Below are 13,928 nucleotides of genomic sequence, written 5' to 3' on the forward strand. Positions count from 1 at the left end.
CCTCTTTTAGCAACATAATGTAAATATAAATAATAGCACAATATCTCCCTGTCACTTATCACCAAAAAGGAGACTAGAAATAAACTCCATGTAAAAAGGTATTTTATTTAATGTGTTCATAGGACAAAAAACTCGTAATATAGCAATGTGTAATGTCTGTCAAACAAGTTCATTAGTATCAGATATAGATATGAAAGAACCCGAAGTTCTGTTGAGATTGGTGTTTGGATCTGAAAGAAAGAAAACAAAATATAAATATAAAAAGTAAAATTTAGTGCTGATAGAAATAAACATATAGATAAATAATACCAATGTGTCATAAATTGTCATAAAAAGGAGAGCATTAGAGAACCTCAAAAATAAAGCGGAGAAGCGAAAGCATCACATGGTAATCCTATCTACACTGAATTCTACATTGAGGCCAGATGGTCTCAACGAGTTCAATGAGAATATCCATCTCAGTTCTTTCTTATGTAAAGCCATATGTCTATCACCACCATATTGTAATGGCGGGATATGATCAAGGATCATAAATGTAAGAACCCTTTCATTGTGTCCATGTTCTGAGAAATGTTTGGCTACAGGCAAATCAAGTTTCTTTTTTCGAATCGAAAAACGGTGGTTGTTTAAACGAGTTTTAAAAGCGCAAGTGGTCTCCCCCACATATAAAAGGTCGCAGGGACACCATAGAACATATATGACCCAATCAGAGTCACAAGTAAAATTATGTCTGATGTTAAACTTATGACCAGTTAGTGGATGTGTAAAAGTGTTGCCCTTACACATTAATGAGCAGTTAACACATCTGTGGCACGGGACATTCCCTGGTTTTAAAGACTTTAGTAAGGATTGTGACCCTTTTTTGTATGCTGACACCCTAGTCTTAACCAATCGGTCACGAAGATGTTGTGAACGTCGATAAGACATTAGAGGATTATTTATCAATTCCTCGATGTGCCCAAAACTGTTGCTAATAATAGACCAATGTCTATTCACAATGCTGGAAAGATCTCCACTAGTTTCATTGTAAGTTGAAATAAAAGGAATAAGTTTTTTTTGTTGTTTCTTTTGTGTGAGGGAATTTGCAGATTGGACTAGACTATCCCTTGTGACATTACAAAGCTTATTTTTATAAGATAGCAGCAATGATTTAGGATATCCTCTCTGTAGAAAATTATTTGTCATGATACTTAATGATTCATCCAAGTCTTCCTGTTTATCAGTGTTACGTTTGGCCCTAATCATTTGACTATACGGTAGGGATTTGACCATATTTTTTGGATGACAACTGTCAAACCTTAATAAAGTATTTCGATCTGTTTCTTTCGTATACAGTTTTGATTTTAGTGTATTGTTGTCAATCAGTACAGTAACATCCAAAAATTGGATGCTATCCATCGAATATGTCATAGTAAATTGGATATCCTCATCAATAGAGTTAAGGAATAAGTGAAAGTCATTTAGTGTAGTAACAGTATCTGTCCAAATGAGAAAGATTTTGTCTATGTAGCGCCACCACCTCAACACATGTGAGAAGTGGTGGGATACATAGATCGACATCTCCTCCATGGTGTCCATAAAAATATTGGCATAGGTCGGAGCCATGTTGGACCCCATGGCCGTACCTCTCAATTGTATGTAATAGCTGTCATTAAATGAAAAATAGTTGGAGGTCAAAATGAGCTCCACCAAAGACATAACGAACTCGCATGAGGCGGCATCATAATCTGAAGCCATCAATTTACGTCTCACGGCATCAAGACCATTACAATGGCTGATTGACGTATAAAGAGAGGTTACATTGAAGGAGACCAATATAGATCCCTCCGGTAAAGCAATGGTTTTTAATTTTTGCAAAAAATCGGTAGTGTCCCTGATGTAGGATTTAGAATTTATAGCAAAATCCCTCAATACTTTATCTACAAAGATGGATATATTACTCATTAATGAACCTCGCCCGGACACAATCGGGCGGCCCGGGGGATTAGTCAAACTTTTATGGATCTTTGGCAATAGCTATAAACAAGGAGTAACAGGAAATTCCACAATGAGGAATTTATGTAGAGATTGATCAATCGTCCCTTCTTCTAATGTTGAATTGATAAGTAATGTAATTTTGTTTTTTGTTTGTAATGTCTTGTCTGGGATCCCCTCTTAATACCTTATAGACATTGATGTCTGATAATTGTCTATTACATTCCCTCATATACATAACCGTATCCATAACCACGATTGCTCCTTATCGGCTATTTATATATTAAAAAATACGTTTTTAAAGGTGTACATAGCCTTTAAACTGTAACTAAACTTCTATCATGTCATACTGACATGTCAGAAGTTTTCATTGGTGGGGGACCGAGCACTGAGACCCCCACCGATCGCTAAAACGAAGCAGCTGGAGTGCTCGTGTGAGTGCTCAGCTGCTTCGTGTCTGTTCGGCTATTTCCGTAAATAAATGTATCGGTGTACGGACTCAAAACTAAGTCTATGAGCCCGTACACAGATACATTTATTTCCGGAAAAAGCCGAACAGACATGAAGCAGCTGAGCGTTCACACGAGGGCTTCAGCTGCTTCATTCTAGCGATTGGTGGGGGTCTCCGTGCTCGGACCCCCACCAATCCAAACTTATGACATGTAACTATGACATGTCAGAGGTTTGTAGAACGTTTAGCTACACTTTAAGCTTTTTTTCAATAAAATGGTAAAAGTTAATTGTGTGGAAGAGTTGTTATTTCAATAAAAACTTTTTTTTTTATGTCTCAGTTGAATACTTCATTACCGCCTTAGTAATGGCAGCTGTCTGATTGAGAGCATCCATTACTAAGAAGAGGCTTAGTGTTAGCCAGTAAAAAGGCTATCACTAAGCCCCTATTATTATCCGCTACCCACCACCACCAGGAGTACCGGGAAGAGCTGGGTATGATCCAGTACCCGACCATCTGAAGTGAAGGGTACTGGGGTGGCCGCAGGCTGGTACTATCAGGCTAGGAAGGGACAAAAACCATGGCCCTTCCCACCCTGGTGATACTAGGCTGCTGCTGCTTTATTGTATCTGGCTGGTTATGAAAAATGGAGGGGATCTCACATAATTTTTTTTTACATTTATTTTAAAAAAATGACGTGGGGTTCCCCCTATTTTTCATAACTAGCCAGATACAATAAAGCAGATGCAGCCTAGCATCACCAGGGTGGGAAGGGCCAAGTTTTTTGGCCCTTCCCAGCATGATAATACCAGCCTGCAGCCTAACCGTCGTTTCAGATGGCCAGGTACTGAATCGTACTCGACTCTTCCCGGTAGCCCTGGCGGCAGTGGGAATCAGGGTAATAATAGGGGTTAGTGATAGCCTTGTTACTGGCTTATGCTAAGCCCCAGCCTTAGTAATTGAGCACTGTCAATCAGACAGCAGCCATTACTAAGGCCATAATAAAGTATTAAAAAAACAGACATAAGAATTTTTTTTTATTGAAATCAAAACACCCCCATGCAGCCCTCTTTCACAATTTTATTTTATTTTTTTTAAAGTAGATCATTGAAGTAGTCCAAAGAATCTACGACGTAGTCCAAACGGTCCAGCGGAACCTACCAAAAAAAAGTTAGCAGTATAAAATGTTAAAAAACGTACATTTGCAACAATAGAAACCCCTGCTCCTCCATTTGCTCTTGTAGGCCACAGCCTGGTTTAGACCTGAGGCCTACAAGAGATCGGAAGCACGCTGATGACGTCAACTGCCCGGCACGATGACGTCACTGCATCATGCCGTCCACGCCGGACCACTGAACTCAGTTAAAAATCATAAGTCAATTAGGTAATAAAAAGGGGGCATAGAAGATGTGTTAAACCATTTTCAGTGTTAATGTTGCGTTGTTGATCTATGATACTAAAGTAATACAGTAAGTAGAATTCTTTAAATCTTTTCTATACCTCAAACAGCACTTTAGCAAATAAACAACAAATGTTTTCCTATTTAAAAATTTTTATATATTGCGTGTTTGTTGTGTAAAGATAGTAATGAGAAAACTCTGATAGATTGGGGGAGGCGTCTTTTTATAGTTCGCCTCAGGCAGCAGAGGGGCTAGGTCCACCCCTGCGTTCATGGCCATGGGCCATCGGGTTTACTCACCTCCCGATGCCTGCAGCCATGGATCCGTGAGCGCTGATCCCCATCTCGTTCCTAGGAGACGTCAGCGCTCACTTCCGCTACGGTCTGCTTTGTCCCAGTCATCATTATCAACCACATGATTTCCTGGTCTATAAGAAGGCCCCAGCCCTTCTGATACTTGCCTGAGCGTTGTTAGTATTCCCAAGTCTGTCTTGCAATCGGTCCCTTAGTGTTTCCCTTCCAGTTGTTACCCGTGCCCTGTTACATGTTCCTGTATCCCGTGCTGTGTTCTTGTTCCTGTGCCTACTAGTTGGAGTTGTGCCTGTGTCATCTGCCTCTTCCAGAGGGATCCACCATGTCTGGCGCAACCTGCGGCACCTGCTGTCATCTGCCACGTCCTGTATCACCTACCATGTCCATAGGGATTTGCCAAGTCTGGCGCAACCTGCGGCACCTGCTTTCATCTGCCACGTCTGGCAGTACCTGCTGCACCCACCTCCACCCGTGCCAGAGCTGCGGCCATTGTCTGGACCATCCAGGTACCCTTGTGCGGGAGTATTTCTGGGGTTCCTGTTGTTTGGCCAGCTGCCTCCCTGCTACGGCGGTGCGTCCTAGTGGGTCCACATACCCACATACCGTGACAATGATCTTTCTATGAAATGTGTTACCTCCTTTAAATATCTAGGAGTGGAAATAGCTATGAAACTAGAGGAATTTGAAAGATTAAATGTAACTCCCCTGCTGGCCAGATTTAAACTTAAGTTGGATGTGTGGCGTAAATTATATCTCTCAGTCATTGGTAGATGTAATTTGATTAAAATGATATGGATGCCACAACAACAACAACAAACAAACAAGCAAACAAACAATCGACACAACAAAAGGTTAACAGGTTGTTTAGATCTCTCATTTGGAATACGGGGCATGCGCGCTTAAAGTTGGAAACTTTACAGAGTGATAAGACGGATGGAGGCCTGGCTGTTCCTAATCCCCGATTATATTATCTAGCTTCTCAACTGCAGCATCTAAGAGAGTGGGATATTGATGATTCACTAGATTCTAGAAGGTTTATTTTGCAACATTTCCTATGCTCGGACTCTTGATACGAGGCACTAGAGGCTCATAAATTTAACTGGTTTCCGACCGCTGGCTGTGTTTTTACGGACAGTGGTCAGGGTCCTTAAAACCCGAGCCATAGACTTTTTACGACTCAGGTTTTAACTTGCTGCCCGAGCGATCAGGCAGCTGAATGTCAGGTCCCCAGCTGTCAGTGACTGCCGGGGACCCTGAGGAGAGGATAGAAGCCGCTTTCGCTGCTTCTGTCTTCTCTGATCACTTGTACACAGGGCTTGATGCGCTCTGTGCATAGGAATAGAGGCAGCGGCCGCGCCGCTGTCTCTATTGCTCCCAGAGTTCATGTGACTCGTCACATGATCGCCGGGTGCCGTTAGTGACAGACTGCTGCTGGGTCTTACTAGACCCAGCACAGCCCTATTAGTGACAATGGTCACTATGAGAGGGCTGATTTCCCCTGTAACAGGGGCTGCTGTGCAGCTCCAGTTACAGTGGAAAAGCATGGTGTAAAAGAAATAAAAAATATATATAAAGCTCCCCAAAGGACTTTTTTGACCTTTGAGGGACAGACCATAGTAATAAAAAAATAGTAAAGTAAAGTGCGATTTTTTTTTTATAATAAATACACATAAAATGCCCACCCCAAAAAAAAATGTTTCCCCCCGCCAATCATTGTTGTAACTCTAGCGCTGATCCAATTACCCTAATATAGACATGTACTATATTAAAATTTACGGTAGACAATGACGATCACAAATAAAAGGTCTATTTTAGGGTAAAACTATGTTATTGCCCAAAAAAATAGCTGAAACGTAAAAAAGCTTATTTTTTTACTATTATTTTCAAACTTTAAGAATAAAAATTCTAAAATAGCAAAAAGGTTGTGTATAAAAACGATTAAAAAAAAAGAAACCTGCATTGTCTACGGAAAAAAACATTGCAAAAATCACGTCGTTAGCCGAACAAATAAAAAAGTTATAGCCATTTAACTAACACGTGCTAAAAAGGGCTAAACGGTGTCTGGTCCTGAAGGCTCAAAATAGCTCGGTTCTGAACTGGTTAAACAGCACACTAAAAAATATCCAACATTATATCTGATGCACCAATATTCAAGGTATTACGGGTTGTACACAATATACGGCTATTTGGGATACGCCATGGTTGTCTCATATGAACACTGATTTTTTGTTATAAATTCTTATATTTTCCATTTTTCAAACACCAAGAAGAAAATGCAGACATAATCAGAATTGACATCGGCTCACAGGCCAGCATTTGTAGGTACAATAAATGCAAGAGATACAATAGAAAACCATAACATTCAGCTGAAACCAATGCTGAAGGGTCAGATAAATTATACATCCTGAACCAGCAGCCGTGTATAAAACCCAAATGAGAACAAAATAGAAGTATAGAAAAGCAGGAAAGAAGAGGGAGCAGGAAGAAAAAAAAGGGGGAGGGGAGGAAGCTGACCTCCCACACTTAAAGAGGCTCTGTCACCAGATTATCAAATCCCTATCTCCTATTGCATGTGATCGGCACTGCAATGTAGATAACAGTAACGTTTGTGTTTTGTTTTTTTAAAACGATCATTTTTGGCCAAGTATGTCAGCATCATACACTTCTATTCACAACGCCCAGCTAGTAAAACAGGTAAACACGCCCGGATGTTACAAACACAATACACGCCCAGTTGGAAATAAGAGAAAACACACCCAGTTGTCCATTAGAAAGGCTCATTTGCATAAATATAAAATTGCTCATAACTTGGCCAAAAATGATCGTTTTAAAAAAAACAAAAACTTTACTGTTATCTACATTGCAGCGCCGTTCACATGCAATAGGAGATAGGGATTTGATAATCTGGTGACAGAGCCTCTTTAAGTCTAGAAATTATGCTCAAGAGGCCATTATGGTCCTATACTCCACTGACAATTGAAATCAAATCCACTCACGCCATCTTTTGAGAAATTTAGCATGGGCCCCTCTCATTGATGCCGTGAGGTCCTCCATTCTCATAATCTCCTGGATCTTGCCGAACCACATGTCCGCTGTTGGCGGACAAGTTTGCCTCCAGAACCCGGGAAGACACGCCCTAGCTGCGTTCACCAAATGGCGAACCACCGAGCGTCGGTACGTAGACAGGGGGACATCGCACAGGTGGAGCAGGAACAGCGCAGGAGAACGCGGGAGGGAGAAGTCCGTGAATTTGGAAGAAATGTGCAAAACACCTCAGACCAGAAATCTGACAGCCGCGGGCAGTCCCAAAAGATGTGTCCATCTGTCCCCCACATCAACACAACAGAGAGACCGCAGGGATCATTGCATGCAATCTGGAAGGCACCCTATACCATCGCGACAGGATCTTAAATCCCGCTTCCTGAAATCTGCTAGCCATGGAGGATTTATGTTTCATAGTAAACAGACGGTCCATCTGCTCCGCAGTAAATGTGAGACCTAAGTCCCTCTCCCAGCTACTCAAGTATAAAGGTGTGGTAAGAGTAGATGGAGAGATCAGCAGCACATAAAGTCTGGACAATGAGTGACGCACCGTGGCCGTGCCCCTGCATAAGAGTTCGAAAAGGGAGCTATCACATGAGTATGCCTGTGGGTTGGGTAGGGATGTAATGAAGTGTCTTAACTGGGTGACCTGCCAAGAAGTTACGGAGATGGGTTCAGACAAAGATGCCAGCTGTGAGCCAGACATCCATTCCGAATCCTGTATAAAATTGGCGGCGCAGCCCTTACCCGCCCTCAGCCAATGTCGGAAGGGGCCCCCTCCTGTCCCGGTGGAAATGCAGGATTGCCCAAGATAGGAAACAAGGGTGAGGGGAACGGAGAGATCTCTTTCCGAGGGAAGAGCCGGGACGCGACCGCCAGTGTGGGCCCTATTGTCGGATGCGTTTGTGCCGAGAGGGGGACGTGTGTGCCCAACCAGGGCAATGCCTGCAACGGAACCTCGAAAAAGGTCTGTTCCATGGACACCCACTGTTTGACCTCAGTGTGTCTAAACTAGTTCAATATTCGTGCCAAATGTGAGGCCTGGTGATAGGAGACAAAATCCGGGAGACCAATGCCACCGTCGCTCTTGGCACGAAAAAGCATGGACCGAGCAATGGAGTAGAGACAACAGGGCTTGGAAAAAGGAGCGTGGGGCGTGTACCAGCAAGGCCTGAAAGAGATACAGAATCCGTGGCAGAATGTTCATCTTAAATATGGCACATTTACCAAACCACGTGAAGGTGCCCGTTGACCAGGAATCCAAGTCGCTCTTCACATGTTGAAGAAGCGGAGGGTAATTCACAGCTTAAAGGCGAGATAGATCTCTGGTCAGCCAGACCCCCAGGTATTTAAGGGAATCTCTAGCCCACTTAAAGGAGAAGGACTCCAACAGCTCATCCACCAGGGACTGCGGCAACTAGATATTGAGAGCCTCCGACTTCTGGTAATTGATCTTGAAGTTAGAAAGTTTCGAGTATCTACTCAGCTCCGCCATCGGATTGGGCAAGGAGATTCTGGGGGCGGTGAGAAAAAAGAGCAGGTCATCCGTATAAGCAGCGACCTTATGGGCCCTTCCTCCCAAAGTTACACCCGCTATGTCTGGGTTGGAGCAAATATGGCACAAAAAGGGCTCCAAACACAAAATGAAAATTAAAGGGGACAAGGGACAACTTTGCCTCATGCCGTTTGAGATAGCTAGCAAGGAGGAGAATTGACCGTTCACCTAACCTGTGCCGTGGGGGAGGAGTAGAGACTAGAAATCCACTGCATCATATGTGAGCCAAGCCCCACATGCCGCAATGTAGCCAACATAAAATCCCAGTTGACCCTGTCGAAGGCCTTCTCCGCATCCGTAGAGAGGAAGCAAGTGGGCAGAGCCGTGGTGGCCGCCTGATACATCAGGTTAATTGCTCGCGTAGTGTTATCTCGGGCTTCCCATATTGGCATGAAGCCCACCTGGTCGTTATGTATCACATTATATAATAGTGGGGTCATCCTATGGGCCAGAATATTAGCAAACAACTTCAGATCTACATTTAACAACGATATGGGACGGTAATTTTGGCACATTGTTGGATCCTTCCCCTCTTTGGGTATTACCGTAATGTGGGCCCTCAACGTGTCCCGAGGAAGGGTCCTCCCCTCCGTGAGTGAATTGAATGCGTGCAGAAAATGAGGGGAGAGCAGTTCTGAACAGACCTTATAATAATGTAAGGGTAACCCATCCGGGCCAGGTGCCTTCTCCGTCGGTGAGTCCTTCAGTGCCCAGGACCACTCCTCTGGGGAAATAGGAGCCTCCAGTGCAGCAATAGCCTCCTGTGGGATACATTTCATCCCTGAGGACCGGAGATACGACTCAATCGTGTCAAGTGGCCCCGTCCCTCCGAGGAAGGGGGGGCACCAGGAAGATTATAAAGAGAGTGATAATAGGCACGGAAGGCCTCCGAGATATCATGTGGAAGCTGCAGACGCCTATTGTGTGGGCCTTGTACCTGAGGGACATAGGTGTGCATACGTGATTTCCTTAGTGCCCTTGCCAGAGTTATACCAGGTTTATTACTAAACTCGTAAAAGTGCCGTCTGCATTTAACTAAGGAAGCCCTAGCCTTGGAAAGACAAAGCGAGTGAACCTGCTCTCTCAGCTGCCCCTATTCCGCCCCTACCACACGATCCTGGGAGACCTTATGTGACTGCTCCAACCTGTGTATGCGATTCAGGAGGTCCCTAAGGTGAGCGGTCCTAGACTTCACGTGCAAATATGAACATCAGTCTCTGTGTGGAGAATGTTGCTTGGCTCATCTCTGGAGCGAGGCGGGAGTGGATGCACATAATCAGGGTAAGGACCTCCCCTGGTGAAGAGTGCTTCTGGGGGTTCTGTCCAATCTGGTATCCGCACGGGGGGAATCTTCAAAAACTGAAAGGCCTCCTCTAGGTTCCCCGGGGACCGGACCACCAACGAATGCCCCTGTCTGCGGAGAATGATATGATAGGGGTGTCCCCATCTGTAGGTGGCTCCCGCCGCCTTAGTAACCTCCAGCAAAGGACGGACAGTCCTCCACATGTAGAGGGTCAATCTGGAAACATCCGGCAGGACGGTGATCTCTGAACCATTGAAGCAAACGGTCCCCTTCTCCCATGCTCTCTGTGCGATGTCCTCTTTCTGTTTGCAGAAATTAACTCTACATATGACGTCCCGCGGACGGTTACCATCTCTAGCTCGTGGACCCGCCAGTCTGTGCAATCTGCCCATCTCAATGGCCATATCACGTGGCCTGTCCAAGAGCTTGTTAAAGATATGCGTCACCGCATCATATAAACCATCCGGGGGCACAGATTCCGGAATGCCTCTTAATTTCAGGTTGTTTCTTCTCCCCCTATTTTCGACATCGTCCAGGTGCAATGAAACGTCTCGCATTTGAGCGGACTGAGTGTCCATGGTCTGGGAAAGAACCGAGATGTCCATGGTGTGGATAGAATTTTGGCGCTCTAAGGACTCTACCCTTGCGGCCAGGGAGCGTACCTCCTGTGAGACCGCACCAATAGCCTTGTTATGCTTCTCCTCCAACCGCAAAAGGCGGAGGTCCAGGTCGGATTTGGTGGGGAGGACCCTCACCATCTACCATAGTTCTGCTAGAGTCCGTTCCATTGAGAGCGGGGGCCTCGGGAATGAATCGTCTGATGGTCCCCCAATTTCGCTGGCAGAGCGAGCGAACCCCTCAAAAGTGCAGGCGTCCCCTGACTAAGCTGCTTTAATTCCGGAGTGAGAGACTGCTGCTGGGCGGCCCGCCAAGATGGCGCCGTGACTGCACTGTCCTGCGAGGCCATGCGGTCCTCGCCCTGCCCCGACACATGCTGGAGCTGAAGTGGAGGAAAGTACTCTGCCGGAGTTGGGGGGACCGATCCCTGAAAGCCCACTGCTCCCTGTTCTACCTCCGAGGACATGCTGACAGAACCACGGACCAGGGAGCTGCTGTGCAGACTTACCGGCCCAGCGAGACAGGAAGGCGACGAGCGCCCACGTGGTGGCGGGGTCTTACTGCGGCCTGAAGGAGGAATGGATGCTCGCTGCGGTGAAGTTCCGTTCTGCGTGGAACGAAGGTACCGGCTAATAGAAGAGGCGCCAGGAGTGACCGAGTGGCTCTTACGACTTCTCCCCTTTGTCATCGTGTGCAGGGATCAGGTAAGTGAGCCCGTACGGGCGATTTTCTGTACGATGGGTCCGGAGCTCCAAAGAAACACGTCCTCACACTGCCATGCCAAAGCCACGCCCCCCACTCTAACTGATTTTGCCTTGTGGAAGGACAAAGGGATACGTAGATTGGACCAGTTGTTGGAAAATCAGGAATTGAAGTTATGCTCAGGTTTACAGTCAGAATTTGGTCTTCCTCATACTCAATTGTATAAATATCTTCACGTTTGTCATGCGTACGGCATGTAGAGTAGGAGTGCTGCTGCCACAGTAATGGACAATGTCCTGATTGCAGTTATTGGTAAATCTAGTCACACCTCTGGTCTTATTTCTCTCCTGTACAAAAGTCTTCTGATACGATTCCTGGATGACTCACCTTCCATATTAAGGAGTAAATGGGAAAGAGATCTTGGGCCCATAGAAGAAAGTCAGTGGGGAGATATATTATCGCGGATTCCTAAATTGTCTATGAATGAGGCACACCGTATATCGCAATTATGTTTGATATATCGGGTTTATAGAACACCGTTTTTTCTGAATAAAATTGGCTTCAGGGACTCCCCTGATTGTCCCAGGTGTGGTAGGGAACCTGGCACGTTGATACACATGATGTGGCAATGTGAGGAGCTGCGACAGTTCTGGTCTGAGGTAGTGGACATTATTTCTTCTGTGTATCAGGTATCGGTAGATTTTACTAGATTTGTATGTATTCTTGGATATGTGCAGGATTTCTGTTTCTGAACATGTTCATTTGGCCGTTTCTCATATGTTGTACGTGGCTAGGAAGCTTATTGCACAACACTAGTTGAATGACATCCCACCTGCATTATCGGAATTCTGTAACAAAGTGACGTGGTTAACACCTCTGGAAAAATATATTTACACAGCTAGGAATATTAACCGTACCTTTGAAAAAATATGGTCTTCATGGGTGAGGAGAGGGGGCCTGAGTCCATCGCATGATGCTGCGGTTGAGAGGCACTCTGTTACGCGATAGCCTTGTAGACACTGTGTGCTGCTTAGGGTAACCTGACTGACCTATGGGGGATTTTGATGTATATCTTTTTTTTTTTTGTATATGCAATGGTTCTATGTAGAGATGAGTGAACCGGGACAACCGAAAATATTATACAAATCGGCAGCCACTTGTCTCTATCAATCACTGATAGAGTAAAAAGAGGCTGCTGATTAAAAATAAAATAAAAAGCATTTCATACGTACCCGGTCGTTGTCTTGGTGACGAGTCCCTCTTCTTCCTCCAGTCCGACCTTCTTTTCTGACGCGGCAGCCTGTGATTGGCTGCAGAGGCCGCTGCAGCCTGTGAGTGGCTGCAGAGGCCGCGGCAGCCTGTGATTGGCTGCAGTGGTCACATGGGCTGTAACGTCATCCAGGAATGTCGAGCTGGATGTCGAGAGGGATGCGTCACCAAGGCAACGGCCAGGAGACTGGACTGGAGGAAGCAGAAAGTTCTCGGTAAGTATGAACGTTTTTTTTTTTTTACAGGTTACTCTATATTCTGATCGGAATTCACTGTCCAGGATGCTGAAACAGTTACTGCCGATCAGTTAACTCTTTCAGCACCCTGGACAGTGACTATTTTCTGACGTCGCCTAGCAACGCTGCCGTAATGACGGGTGCACACATGTAGCCACTCGTCATTACGGGGCCTCATGCACATGACCGTAAAAACACCCGTTATTACGGGTCGTAATTACGACCCGAAATAGCGGGCCCATAGACTTCTGTTAGCCACGGGTACCTTCCCATTTTCTCACGGGAAGGTGCCCGTGCCGTTAAAAAGATAGAACATGGGGGGCGTGGCTTGGCGCGCAACGGGAGCAGTCGCATGACTTGAGAGCTCCGCTGTGGTTCCGTGCTATATTGATCCTGTGACTATCCTGATCGTTCCTTACCTTCATCATTACGTCCCGGAGATCCAGGCAGCAGTCGGGTGGTAAGAGTGGAGTTATGGGCCCCACGAGAGGTCAAACGGCCGCGGAAAAGCTACAGAGTTATGTCCGGGAAGAAATCAAAGATGGCGGCCGTGCTTCCCTGCAGCAGCGCTCAAAGGGCAATGAGACGCCTGGTGGGTCGACATCTTCCTCAGCGGTGGTGGAGGAGACAGAACCGGAACCTACTCCGACAGAGGTGATGAACAAACTCCTGGCAGCCATATTAGCATGCAAGACCTCGTTGACCGGTAAGATGGAGGAGGTGAAAATTGATATAGGCCTCATAAGGCAGGATATGCAGACCCTGAGAGAAAGAGTGACACATGTGGAGGACAGAGTGTCTGGGGTGGAAGACAGGATGGCGGCCATACCGCGTGCGATTACAGATCTGGAATCCATGACGGAGTTATTAAAACAAAAAAATGATGATCTGGAAAATAGGCTGCGTCGGAATAATATCCGGATAATAGGAATGCCTGAGAAATCGGAGGGCCAAGATCCGGGCGAATTCATATCTAAGTGGTTGAAAGAGATAATGCCAGATGCACCTTACTCGCAGGCCTTTGCAGTAGGAAGGGCGCACAGAGTGCCGGCAAGACCGCCTCCACC

The sequence above is a fragment of the Rhinoderma darwinii genome, chromosome 9, assembly GCF_050947455.1.
Source record: "Rhinoderma darwinii isolate aRhiDar2 chromosome 9, aRhiDar2.hap1, whole genome shotgun sequence".
NCBI classification, from domain to species: domain Eukaryota; kingdom Metazoa; phylum Chordata; class Amphibia; order Anura; family Rhinodermatidae; genus Rhinoderma; species Rhinoderma darwinii.